At 43.6% G+C, this 12702-nt stretch overlaps 1 pseudogene; it reads right to left on the minus strand.

Annotated features, from left to right (window-relative positions):
- LOC113047184 (protein phosphatase 1 regulatory subunit 29-like) overlaps positions 1-4379 on the minus strand; it is a 91804-nt pseudogene extending 87425 nt beyond the window's left edge.
- Positions 4380-12702: the final 8323 nt, after the last annotated feature.

The raw sequence follows: 12702 nt of genomic DNA on the forward strand, positions 1-12702 counted from the left end.
GCATGAAAAATCATGCAACTTATTGAGGAGAAGTGCACTTTTTGAAGGAAAAATACTTATTAAAAAAAGAAGCACTTTCAGGTGACGACTGAAAAGTTGGAAACATTTCCATACTTTATTTGTGAATGTATTAGTGTATATATATATGAATATTCAAAGCCTCAACAAACATGTCTGGAGACTGTCTGCATACACAGTCTACCAGATGCGTGTTGTAATAGCAGTGCTTAAGGTAATTTAGGGTCCCCCGTAATACTGAGAGTGTAATTAGCCCCCTGAGCCAGCCAATAGGAAGTGACAGTAAGGTAAACAGGCAAGCCTCATTAACCCATCATCATGAGACTCTGTAATGAGGAGACACACACAACAATTACAATCAGTACATCATCATAACACACACTCAGACAGCCTGACTGGCAGGAAGCTGTAGATCATCTGGAGAGGAGAGTCTTGACATCGCTGGGCAAACGTATCAAGATGATAAGCATGTTTGGGTGGGCAACACGTCCACTGTACCAGCCCACAGAAACAAATCTGCTTTCACACACTCAAGTGAAAATTCATTCTAATCAATGCAAATCATGTGTGAATTCGTGTAGGTCTAATGTGTGTATGGAATGACACATATTAGACAATACCTGGAAGATACTGCACGAGTCTTTAAGAACTTCCATGTCTCTTAAAGTGTAAGTAAATTTACTTCAGAGGGAGTGTTGTAACATGATTTGAGTTGTAACACATCAGTTTAACTGATTCCAAATGAACTGCAGAGGTGAAATCATGTGCCAGCAGCATCGTGATAGCACAAGTTGCAAAAAACGTGAAAATATCAAGCATTTACATTTTCATGCCAGGGTTATAAATTGATTTGAATTCTCAAAATGAGTAAGTGTATACATTTGTGGAAGTGAAAAGCACACAGTGTCATTTTTAGAGTTGTTACGTTGTTTTATTCGGCAAGGGGGCATTAAACAGATCAAAATGAATAGTAAACACTATTTGATTGTTAAAAAAAGACAAGTAAATGCTATTCTTTTCTATTCTTGAACTTTCTATTCACCAAAAAATGTGTGCTTGTAAACTTCTCATCCTTTAAATGGTAGTGTATATATTGCATTATTGTATTATATTATTTTTTTACATTTGTTTCCAAATTGTTGGTGATGGTAAAGTGTAGTTATATAAAATAAAGATCTAAGAATACCTAAAGTATCAGCTTAGTTTGCATTCTAATATAATGCAATGTTGTGTAGTTACTTCATCACAGCATGGTGTGTAACATTTTTAAAAAAATCTGCTATTACATAAGCCAAATAATTTATTAATTACCCAGAGCCTCATTACTATGACAACATTTGCTTAAATGCAAGATACTGGCTAGATGAAACAGGTTCCTTACTTGCCAAGGGCAAAGACATCCTATTTCTTTCCTCGACGTTACAATAGAACAAAAACCTTTTTGATAAATGCTTTTTTTTTTTTTCTTTTTTTTTTTTGGTTAAGAACTGATTTGTGAAATTTTCTTCTGGGAACAGTAGTTTAAAACAAAATGCAACTGTGCAAATTCAGAACCCACCGCCTGGTCGACTTAAAAAAAAATATATACAAATAAAAATAGAATTAATAAACAATAATAATACAAATAAATTAAGTAATATTAATAAATAAATAACTACAAAACATTTTTTTCCAAAGATTTTTAGAAATCTGAAAGCCATAAATGTACAGTTTTTACATTAGATCCATGTAAACGAGATGTTGAGAGATCCATCGAGATAACGTCCAACAAATACACAGTCCAGGTTCGTCTGTCCGTTGTGTGAGGAGGATTCCAACATCATGATGAATGTTAACCGATGCAGAGTTACACGGATATCATCTCTCACTGCTACCTTCACCATTAAAACTAATCACCACAGCTCTTCGGTTTCATAGATTATATTGCTTGTTAAAACGACAAGTCTTATGATTTTTAAATAGCACTCGTCAGCACTTCTCTACTTCACTTCTCTCCAAACAGAATTTACCACTGAATCAAAGCAAAACTGACTTGACTTAAACTATATTTAATTTTACACAGAATTAATGTGCTGCCTGAACTTGATGTGATTAAAAACAACTACTGCCCCCCAAAAGCATCACGGTTCAGACATCATACGCAACACAGCCACAGTCTTCATTACTAAATCAAAGCCATTATTCATTAATGGGAAGCAGGATATAAGACACCCCTCCCCCTTAACACACACACTTTCTCCCTCAGTCTCTGTCTCTCTTATATCATTATAAGGCTCTAATTAAAAGGCACATTGAAAGCCTGCAGGGATCCGGTCTTTAGGGATGTATTTGGAGCAAAGGGACAGTTGAGCTTGGCATCATAATAACTGCCTCTCTGTGCAGAGAGGAGAAAGATGCATTAAGTGCACAAGAACAACAACATCATCCATAGTGCCCATTTCCTTCATTACGCCGGTTTCATCTCATACACGAAGCAGCATCTACCGCATTTGGCCATTTAAAGACCAGATTGTGCACCCTCAAACCATGAAGCTTGAGGGATGTAAAAACAGAGTCATGCTGGTAGACATTGTCTGAAATGTCCTCCTGGCTTGACCTTTGTGTCCATAGCCGTTTGAGCCCTAGGCCGCCTGTGCAAACACTGCACTCATGCGGCTGAGGAACTGAGCTAATTGCTCTGGGCATCAATGACCGATAGTTTGAGATCGAGTGGCACCCACCTCTGCAAACCAACGGGATTGTAATCCTGCTGAAGTCTGCTATAAGCACTGTCACTGTCACTTTCAAGTCATTTAGTGACATTGATTAGCAATTTCTACATTTCTTTTCAGTATTGAGATGTTTTACTGATGAATGTGTGCGGTTAAATCTTTAACTCCAATCAAGATAATGTGATATGAATCGACTGATGTTACACAAGACCAACTTATAAGCTGTGCACTGCTTATAGAACAATATTGTGATGCTTTGACATATTTTCTTTGATAGAAATGAAATATACTGATATAACCAATTGTTCAGTATTTGTCTGAACCATAGGTTATTTGACATTACATTATAAATTATATAGTATAACTCATAAGCAATATCCCACTCACAATTATGCTGTAGTACTGAATATCAACACAACTGAAATGACCAGTGGCCAATTCAGCACAATAGAATTTTTGCTCATGTGGTATTAATATGGTTATATCGAAAGCATTTTTAAAATGTGTCTTATATTCTTTATATTGATTTTACACAGAAAAAATGTATAGAAGCAAAGAACAAGAATTCAATTCAATAAACATATTATTTTACTATAATGTGAATGTCCAACAGGTTATCCTGGACATTGTAACTGTACTGTCATAGAGACTAATCAAAGCCAGTGTCACACTGTTACTTCTCTCGATGCATATTAAAAGAAACACTGATCATTATTTAACATCTCTCACTCTCTCACCCGTACAAAAACGCACACCCTGTGAGCTGGGAATGTAATTCCACCACAGTTCGTGGAGACGCAATGCTTTCTTACATGCATAATACATGAGAAGAAACGAAGCATGTCAAAGTTATGAAATACTGGGGCTTCGGTGACATGCATGCTGCTGTGAGCCGAAACCGTGTCACGCAGTTCGCCAACAAAACCCCGCCATGGTATATTAATACCAAATCCCCTCCGCACATCTGTCAGCGGCGAACTAACGGTGCGCCCTAAGTGCATCTCCCGCAGTCGCTCTCCATGTTTATTACATGCCCATAGATTAAGACCACCCCCAGTGAACTACAGCTTATGCAAGAATATACATGATCTTTCAGATTTCACGACACAAGTAACATTCACGAGAAAAATCACGGTTTTGAGTTCCAAAACCCACATGCTTTTAGCCACATGCATATGAACAGAAAACGACTACTCCGTGATCTCTGGATAAAGCGCGTGAGTCGCAGCGCGTGCAGGTGGCTTCTCCTAAGAGCAATGCGCAGTCTGGGCAACCACGATGCCTGATCTGCGCTACTGTGTAACGAGGTGCTCCATCTATTTCGCCCAGGCATTCCCAGCATCGATTATCGCGGATTTAGGTGGTATAAACATATAAAAGTTTCTTACCTCTGTCGCGGTCTTCACTGAAAAGATTTCGCTGTTTGTTTAGCTGCCTATCCGCTTTACTACACTGTGGTGGGATCGGTGAGAGATGCCGAAAGAGAATGGGAGGGGGAGTGAGAGAGTGAAGATCGGGGTAGACCTCTCCACTCTGGGATGATGCCACTCCTGCGTGATCTCAACCGCAATATGCAGCCTCCCGTTATGTTAGAGGAAGATGTCATCATTTTAAAAAAGACCATCTGTTATCTACAAAGGATCAAAGACTGCTAACTATCCACCCACTCACCTAATGTGTTTTTTCTTGGACAAGCTGCTCTTAATGATGTTTACGGTTATAAATTCGAGTTTGTTTGTTAGTATGTATTACTTTTAAAAGCCCCAGACTGGTGAAAGCCTCTGAAGAACCTTTCGGTAGCTTTTCAAAATGCTCGGTTTTCTGAGGAACTTACAAAACAGATGTCTTAAGCGGGCCGTAAATGGGGTTTACGGGGTCCTGGTGCAGGTTGCACCCATGTAAATAGCACATATAAATAAATAGACAGAAAGTAAACAATGTTGGTAGGTATTCAGGTACAGAAACTGAATAATCAAATAGACTTCATTGTCTTGTGTAAATTAATTACAGATTAGTTCTTATTAAAATGACAAAGTAATTCAATCAAGAGCAGTTAATGTTTTTCTATCTTTTATTTTCTTGGATTGACGTTAAGGACACTGACAGTAGCTAGTAAATTAGGGTGAAGTCACTTTAAGAGACAATGCAATTATGATACACATCCGATATCTTTCTCAACTGTTTGTTCACTTAAGACACAACCACTTAAGACACAGCCAACAGTTTTTCGAGGATTCTCACCGAGAAGGGTATTTCGACACTTTTGGATGTATTTGTCCGTTAAAGCGCAAGAAGAGGCAAAACTCAGTTGCATTCAAGGGTTGTGAGACATGGCTCTCTGCGTGGGCGACGTGTGCACAGAACACAGCACGTGGGTGCTGAACTTGGCTCTTTCGCATCTTGCATGTTTAAAGTGTTGAGGAGTATTTGTTCGTTCAGGCACAGGAGGACGCAAAGGAAAACTCGGTTATTTTTTTTTTTTTTCCGCTGTCTGAGTCACAGCTCTCTGTGTGCGCACCGAGCATGGCACGCAAGTACTCAGTTGATTTCTTTCACATCTTGTGTTTGAATGCTTTAAATTCTTGACAAGTCTTAAAGGGTTAGTTCACTGAACAATTCTGTCATTATTGACTCACCAAACCCGTAAGACCTACGTACATCTTCGGAACACAGTTTAAGATATTTTAGATTTAGTCTGAGAGCTTTCTGTCCCTCCATTGAAAATGTATGTATGGTCACGCTCACAACAGACCCGGAAGAGAAGACAATGCTGAATAAAGTCCTAATTTTTTTTTTTTTTTTTTTTTTTTTTTGGACCAAAATGTATTTTCGATGCTTTAAAAAATTCTAACTGACCCTCTGATGTCACATGGACTACTTTGATGATGTTTTTCTTACCTTTCTGGACCTTACGCCATGAGGGTGTAATTAATGACAGAATTTTCATTTTTGGATGAACTAACCCTTTAAAAACACAAGCAACTGATAAGCTTTCGTGATGACGTGCAGCAGTTGCCCATCAGCTATCCTGAGCATCTCTTATGCTGGTCTCGGGCAGTCGGTTGAAATCGCTGGGGGCACCGCCCCTATAAACGTCACCAGCTTTCACCCCTCTAGCGACGGCCCCGATCTTTAAATCTTGTGGATGGTTTCTCCAGTACTCATAAATCACAAGGGAAAGGCTTCCAGGCTCCTGAAACAGATACTGAAGTTCATTCAATACACACTAGGATGTCTGCACAATAGGATATCTCTGTGTGTGTGTGTGTATATATATATATATATATATATATATATATATATATATATATATATATATATATATATATATATATATATATATGTATATATATATATATTTTTTTTTTTTTTTTTTTTTACATGCTGAAGGAAATCACATTTAAAATGATCACACAGTACCTATATTTTTAGGAGTTTGCATACATTTACAAAGCGTAACTCTTAGAAACTAACTTCTGACGCTCTTCCAGGAGTTTTCTCACTAAGCAACAGTGACTGCATGTCTTGAACATAACTGAGCCTTAGTTCAGGCATTCTCTGTTAACAGTGTCCATCACTGCTACAAAAATGGCTGATGACATATTCTATTTGAAAATAGTACTATCGACATTATGCCATGTGCAATGTGTAACAGGCCTGCTGAGAGTTGGACTCTTAATCAATGGGAGAACAACATAGTATGGTGACTGTATGTGTTTTATGTGTTAATGCCAGTGATGACATTCTTATTCAGCACAGTTAAAGCCATCAGAGACTCTATAAAACAAGAGTGAAGTATACGAGAGAAGAAGACAAATGAGAAAATGCCTCGTTAAACGCATAGCCTAAAGGAATACAGTAGTTTGCCCCAAAATGAACCTGTATGAGTTTCTTTCTTATGAACATAAAAAAAGATCTAAAGAAGAAATAAAATGTTGTTGGTCCCCATTGACTTCCATAGTTAGGAAAACAATATATCAATGGGGACCATCAACTGTATGATTCCCAGCATTCTTCAAAATATATTCTTTTATGTTCAGCTTAAGAAAAAAAACTTGTACAGATTTGAAATAACGTGAGGGTGAGTAAATGATGACAACATTTTCATTTTTGGGTGAACTATTCCTTTAAGATGACAGTTCACCCACACTCAAAAAAAAAAAAAAAATTCCAAAATCATTTTCTTTTTTTTTTTTCTTTTTTTTTTTTTTTTTAACAGGGATTGGAAAACTAATTTGGTTTCTGTCATCAATTACTTACTCATTGTTCCCGACCTGTGTGAGTTACTTTTGCAAAGCACAAAAGAAGATATTTAGAAGAATGACTGAACAGATAATGTCCATACGGTGCAAAAAACTAAAACAAATTAGACATTTTACCAAAATAAAATCATCTTTTGAGTTTCACAAAAAAAAAAATCACAAAAGTTTGGACCAACATAAAGGTGAGTAGCTAAATGATTTGTAAGTGACCTGTCCCATCAATATAGGTTTCCTGGCATTGAGTCTGAGTAAGAAATCTGAACATGTTAAACATGTTTAACACATTAGATAACCAGAAAAAGTGATAGAGTGAGTTCTCGAGCACTCCTCCAGAGAGCTGACTTGTAAACCCCTCCAAGATGAGAACATTTCAAGCCTCTAACACAAAACAACACATTTCTCACACTATTGGCAAAGCTATGACTGTAGGTTCTGTAAGCCACCTTTTCCCTTCCAACTTGCTAAATCCAATGAAGAAACGCGAATGTGTTTACTAAATAGCATCCCCCAGCCTCCCCGACTCACGACTCGAGTGCTGCAGCTGTGTTCCCATGGCAACGTGCCGCAGAAGTGAGACAAGCAATGAGCCAAGGTAGAGCCGAAAAGATCGTGTGTGACACTGCTTAAAAAAGGCAGATCCTTCTTCTCCTCTCGCTCCATTACTGTCACTCTCTCACGTCGATCTGAGGGAGCACTGGAGACCCAGACACAGTGTTTTCATAAACGCAGACCCAACTGTGTGTAAAACAGCCGACAAAGTACTAAAAATACACAACGCTGACGTACAAAGGTCTTATTTTGTGTTGAGTGACGAGAGGACTTTCTTGGAGAAAGAACATCATGTACCTGTCTCTCGCTGAGGGACTTAGAAATTCACTTTGAAAATGAATTATCAGGGTAGAAGAGGAAAGATGAATAAATGATGGCGTGAATAAATGAACGCGCTGGGATGAGTAGTAGAATACAGGCTTCTTCTTCTGTGGTACTGGAGAACTCACCCGATCACTTGTTCATTCTGTTATCATCCATTCAACAAGCACCTCCTTCTCAGATTCGGCACACTTGTGAATTTTAACCACCAAGTCCATCTCACACCACTCTCTCCATCTGTCTGAATGGCTCGGAGTGCTTGTTTTTCTCCTTTAAGAAGTCTTCAGAAGTATTCTGGCGTACAGTAAACCTTAAGGAACTCACATCCGTGACCTGAGCGTCTCTCTCTGCCTGCTAAGGTGAATGAGAATGATTTACTTGTTTTATAGTGCAGGACGTCCCATCTGGCCAATCTTAGCCAGCTGTTAAATTCACACCAATGTTTCATCATGGTCCTTAATAGCTGTGCTAAGTTCGTTCTTGGATAAAGGCTGTTAGTTGTCTGCAGAATGGGAAGCGTAATTAGCACTGAGCAGAAGCATACAAGACTGCGAGGAGAGCAGGATAGTTTGGATGACTGATGTGTGGCTATTTCAACTGTCATCTGAGAACGGGGGAACTAGAAGAATTGGTTCATATTTAAAAGATCTGAAAAAGATGGAAAAGTCAACAGAAGCTGAATGTGTGCTAAAGGGGCTCTGTGAAAAAGTTTAGAGAAAAACAGGGCAAATATGTAAAAATAAATGATAAAAATAAGTTCCAATTAACTAACAGATAAATAAAGAATTAGAATAAAAAAAGATGCAAAAAGATTCCAATAATTAATTTAAATTATTAATAATACATCTTATTGTACAGTATGAGTAGACAAAAGTAATAATGCAACAAAACACAAGCTTAATTTTTCCCCAAATAATATTTTACATGTTTACGATATTCGTTTTTGACAAAAAAAAAACTCTCAAAAAAAAGGTACAGTAGCTGTCTTTTCAAAAGGTATCTTTCACGCTATCTTTTTCAAAAGGTACACCTTTGTTCCTTATTTACCCCCTAAAGGGTGCATATTAGTACCTTAAATGTACAAAAGGTACCCTAAAGTGTAGGCCTACATATCAGTACCTTTTGAATACCGCCTCAGTGACACCCTTTTGGTCTATTAGTTATGTCTTTGTAAATAAAAATATATAGTTGCCTTTAAAATTGTAGGACTCTGGGCCCTCACACCAGGATGATCGTATTCGGGGGCCATAGCATCTAAAAAAAATAAAAAAATACCTGTTCTAGAAACCTTGTATAAAACAGTGTAAATCGAAAGAGCATCTCATGCAACAAATGGATCTATTATAGCTAACGGCTTTCTAACGATTGTCAGGGTCTTGTCAGGGTCTTTACATAACTCACGCGACCCATAAGGTTAATTTATGCCACATTTCAGCGCTGCACGTCAGTGTTTCTTCCAGCAGCTTAAAGTCACCAGTTTAAATGTGCAAGTGCTGCCATCAAGTGGTGAACAGAAGTAACCAATCAATTCCTACTGTACTGTTGTTAAACCTCATCTGGAGCTATTTTCCCTCTTCACCCCTGCCATCTGTCAGCTGAGGACTCTGTTCTCCAGACAATCTGTGCTCAAGCTGTGAATTAACTGTGGATGTCATTTCCGGCCACACAGCAGCTGCCATCAGTGGTGACACATTTACTGTTTCCTGCAGATGCTAAAGCGCATAAAAAAGAGGAGGCTGCTTCTCACCTGCAAACAGCACACACATGACATATGACCAAACTACGAAAGGAACTAAAGGGGTGAAATATTAATAGTAACATTAAAAAGCGCCACAAAACTAACAGAGAATGAATAAAATAAATGTACCTGCATATATTAACACATTTCATACAAAGTATGTGTGTCACAGTGTCTGGGTTGTTGTTCCCCGGGGTTCCACTAGATGTCCTCCTTCTCACGGTGCCTGTCCCAGATCACTTCCTGTTCCCTTATATGGTCACCTTCCTCCTTGTTACCTGATTGATTGTTCACCCCACCTGTCTCCTGTTTCCCAATTATCCTTCTGTGTATAAATACCCAGTCTGTCTTAGTCTATGTCACGGAGTCCTTGTCTGATGTCATTGTGTTTCAGGTCCATCAGTCTTGCTTTGTCTTACCCCATGTGTCTCATTCTCTCGTTCCACCAGACTTCCTCTACCTTTCCGTTCTTCCGAGTTCCCCGTTTCATCCGGTTCCCTTTTTGTTTGATTTGTCTCTCATGACTGTTTATTTTGTATTTACCCCTCTGTTTAAATAAAACCCTTACCTGCATTTGGATCTACCCTCTCTTTGTGTTTTTCCCCAATACCTATCGTGACAGAAGGACTCCGTCATGCCTAGATCCAGCGGTGTGGGATTTCGAATCGGTTCCCCAGCCACCATGGAGGAACGGAGGGGGAGATACCAGAACTTAATCACCCTTCATCAAGAGGGAAGTGAGGTGGGTGGCCTGGCGCAATTGTTTTGGACTATGGCAGTCGGGCTAGGTTACAATGATGCAGCACTAAAGGATTTATTTAATAATTGCCTGGATGATCCTTTACCTTCATGGGAGATGAAGGGGTTAGAGATACTGGACTTTTGGGGGTTTACCAATTACCTGCACCATCGTGCCCAGTGGGATGCAACAACCACACCAGAGTGTCCAGACAAGGCTGCCAGCTCAGCCCCACAGCACAAGATGGCCGCCAACCTAGCGTCACAGCCCAAGATGGCCGCCAGCCCAGCATCACAGCACAAGATGGCCGACTCAACGCCACCGACTCCCCATCGTAGAGGGCGGAGGAGGAGACAGGCAGCTGCTGTTCCCGAGGCGGAGCCCGAGGCAGTTCCCGAGGCGGTGCCCGAGGCTGTTCCCGAGGCGGTGCCCGATGCAGTTCCCGAGGCGGAGCCCGATGCAGTTCCCGAGGCGGTGCCCGATGCAGTTCCCGAGGCGGTGGCCCGATGCTGTTTCCGAGGCGGTGCCCGATGCAGTTCCCGAGGCGGTGCCCGAGGCGGTGCCCGATGCTGTTTCCGAGGCGGTGCCCGATGCAGTTCCCGAGGCGGTGCCCGATGCTGTTTCCGAGGCGGTGCCCGATGCAGTTCCCGAGGCGGTGCCCGATGCAGTTCCCGAGGCGGTGCCCGATGCAGTTCCCGATGCAGTTCCCGAGGCGGTGCCCGATGCAGTTCCCGAGGCGGTGCCCGATGCAGTTCCCGAGGCGGTGCCCGATGCAGTTCCCGAGGCGGTGCCCGATGCAGTTCCCGAGGCGGAGCCCGATGCAGTTCCCGAGGCGGAGCCCGATGCAGTTCCCGAGGCGGAGCCCGATGCAGTTCCCGAGGCGGAGCCCGATGCAGTTCCCGAGGCGGTGCCCGATGCAGTTCCCGATGCGGTGCCCGATGCAGTTCCCGATGCTGTTTCCGAGGCGGTGCCCGATGCTGTTTCCGAGGCGGTGCCCGATGCTGTTTCCGAGGCGGTGCTCGATGCTGTTCCCGAGGCGGTGCTCGATGCAGTTCCCGAGGCGGAGCCCGATGCTGTTCCCGAGGCGGAGCCCGATGCAGTTCCCGAGGCGGTGCCCGATGCTGTTCCCGAGGCCGAGGCCGAGGCAGTTCCCGAGGCGGAGCCCGATGCAGTTCCCGATGCAGTTCCCGAGGCGAAGCCTGATGCAGTTCCCGATGCAGTTCCCGAGGCGGAGCCCGATGCAGTTCCCGAGGCGGAGCCCGATGCAGTTCCCGAGGCGGAGCCCGATGCAGTTCCCGAGGCGGTGCTCGATGCAGTTCCCGAGGCGGTGCCCGATGCAGTTCCCGAGGCGGTGCCCGATGCAGTTCCCGAGGCGGTGCCCGAGGCGGAGCCCGATGCTGTTCCCGAGGCGGAGCCCGATGCTGTTCCCGAGGCGGAGCCCGATGCAGTTCCCGAGGCGGTGCCCGATGCTGTTTCCGAGGCGGTGCCCGATGCAGTTCCCGAGGCGGAGCCCGATGCAGTTCCCGAGGCAGAGCCCGATGCAGTTCCCGAGGCGGAGCCCGATGCAGTTCCCGAGGCGGAGCCCGATGCAGTTCCCGAGGCGGAGCCCGATGCAGTTCCCGAGGCGGTGCCCGATGCAGTTCCCGAGGCGGTGCCCGATGCAGTTCCCGAGGCGGTGCCCGATGCTGTTCCCGAGGCGGTGCCCGATGCTGTTCCCGAGGCGGTGCCCGATGCAGTTCCCGAGGCGAAGCCCGATGCGGAGCCCGATGCAGTTCCCGAGGCGGTGCCCGATGCAGTTCCCGAGGCGGTGCCCGATGCAGTTCCCGAGGCGGAGCCGATGCAGTTCCCGAGGCGGAGCCCGATGCAGTTCCCGAGGCGGTGCCCGATGCTGTTCCCGAGGCCGAGGTCGTTCCCGAGGCGGAGCCCGATGCAGTTCCCGAGGCGGAGCCCGATGCAGTTCCCGAGGCGGAGCCCGATGCAGTTCCCGAGGCGGAGCCCGATGCAGTTCCCGAGGCGGTGCCCGATGCTGTTCCCGAGGCGGTGCCCGATGCTGTCCACCCTGGGGGACTCTGGTGATGACCATGAGGACGTGGGGGTCTTCTGCTCCGACCTGGTGGACTCCGGCCTCGACCACAGAGACGTGGTGGTCTTCCGCTCCGCCCTGGAGGGCTCTGGCCTTGACCACACGGCTGTGGTGGTCATCTGCTCCGTCCTAGTGGACGCCTCAACATGTCCTTCATGGACTTATGTTTTGTGTTTTTTGAGTTCTGTTTCTGTCTGTTCTCTTTAGTTTAGTCTGGCCCTCCGTCCCTCCCCCTGTACCTCCTCCGGTCCTCCTCCCTCCTGATCTCCCGGTTTTATGTA

The sequence above is a fragment of the Carassius auratus genome, chromosome 28, assembly GCF_003368295.1.
Source record: "Carassius auratus strain Wakin chromosome 28, ASM336829v1, whole genome shotgun sequence".
NCBI classification, from domain to species: domain Eukaryota; kingdom Metazoa; phylum Chordata; class Actinopteri; order Cypriniformes; family Cyprinidae; genus Carassius; species Carassius auratus.